This window comes from the organism of the source record quoted next, unplaced genomic scaffold, assembly GCF_019419815.1.
Source record: "Pyrus x bretschneideri cultivar Hongxiangsu unplaced genomic scaffold, Pyrus_bretschneideri_v1 Contig2, whole genome shotgun sequence".
NCBI lineage: Eukaryota > Viridiplantae > Streptophyta > Magnoliopsida > Rosales > Rosaceae > Pyrus > Pyrus x bretschneideri.
In genome coordinates this window covers 6,337,565-6,338,854 of record NW_025999501.1, presented here as the reverse complement: position 1 = coordinate 6,338,854, position 1,290 = coordinate 6,337,565, and the positions used below count along the sequence as shown (strand labels likewise).

The following is a 1,290-nucleotide window of genomic DNA, read 5'->3' as shown; positions in this document are numbered from 1 at the left end:
CAATGCTCCACATCCTTCCTACACCCCTCTTGACATTTTACGAACTGTTTATGTAACAACCCGTCCCGGGATTTTCATAAGAAAATGGGTATTTTTGTATTTTCACTAAGTTTGGGGATACCTTTCTTTTAAAAATTGTTTTTGAACCTTAATTGGTGAGCCCAAGGGGCCCACCCCCTGTTTTTGTTCCCCGGTTCTTCCCTTTCCCTTTCTTTTTTTTCTTTTTTCTTCTTTTCCTTCTTTTGTTTTGTTTGTCTGCACCTTTTTCCTTTCTTTCGAACTCCCCCATTTCTCTCTTCTTCTTCCCCGTGAAAGACACACAGACACACACACACCCACAGCTACACCTACTCGAGGAAATCATCACCATCGTCGCCATTCAACTGCATATATATCTCTCTCTCTCCCTTGCTCACGGCGCCGGGAGGGTACGAACACCTCCGGCGAGTTTTGTGATTTTTCCGGTTGGGTAAGCCCTTTTTCTTCTTCTTTTCTTATGTTAGACTTTGCCTAGATGTGGTTTTTGAGTTTGGATTCTTGATTTCCAAGGTTTTGGAGTGTTTTTGGCACGGGTGAGTGCACACCCAAATTTCCGGCGAGCACCGTCCCTTTCGAGGCGATTTCCGGCCAAACCACGGCGAGTTGGCCGGCGTGCGAGGTATCAATCTCTTCGTCTCGCTGAGTACTACAACTTTCCTTTTTATTTCACCTAATTTCATTGAGTATTGAAGAAGTTATACTCATTTGAATCTTACCCAGTTTCCGGCGATCTCAGTGACTTTCGAGGTGTTTTCCAGCCAAACCACGGCGAGTTAGACGTCGTGTGAGGTACCATTCTCTTCGTCTCTTCGAGAGCTACGATTTTCATTTTTGAATCACTTGATTTCGTCGAGTATTAACAAAGTTATGGACATTCAAAGTTTGTCTAAATTCCGGCCGAACTCCGGCCTTCTTCTCCGGCGTGAAACCCAGCCCAAGAAAACACCCAGGCCTTCAGGCCGTTTCCTTCCCCCACGGGCCTTAGGCCCGTTTGGTCTCTGGCCCAAAACCCTAAACCTTTTCCTTTTTATTTTTATTTTGTTTCATTTTTAAAAACCCAAAGGCCTTAGGGCCTTGGTTGCAGCCCAAATCCATTTCCCCTTTTTATTTAGGCCTTAGGGCCTGTTAGCCCAAAACCCATCACCCTTTCTGTTGTGGGCCTTTGGGCCGTATGGGTTCAAGCCCAACCCAACTCACCTAAAAACCTAAACCCAATTACCTAAACCCAAAACCCTAGGGCCCAAACCCGGA

The 1,290-nt window shown here is 45.7% G+C and overlaps 1 long non-coding RNA gene across 1 annotated transcript; it reads left to right on the top strand.

The window, feature by feature from the left end:
* Positions 1-261: 261 nt before the first annotated feature.
* LOC103954856 lies at positions 262-914 on the top strand. Its single transcript, XR_007258173.1, has 3 exons — positions 262-469; positions 550-658; positions 760-914. It is a non-coding gene; the product is annotated as an uncharacterized LOC103954856 (long non-coding RNA).
* The last annotated feature ends 376 nt before the right edge of the window (positions 915-1,290 follow it).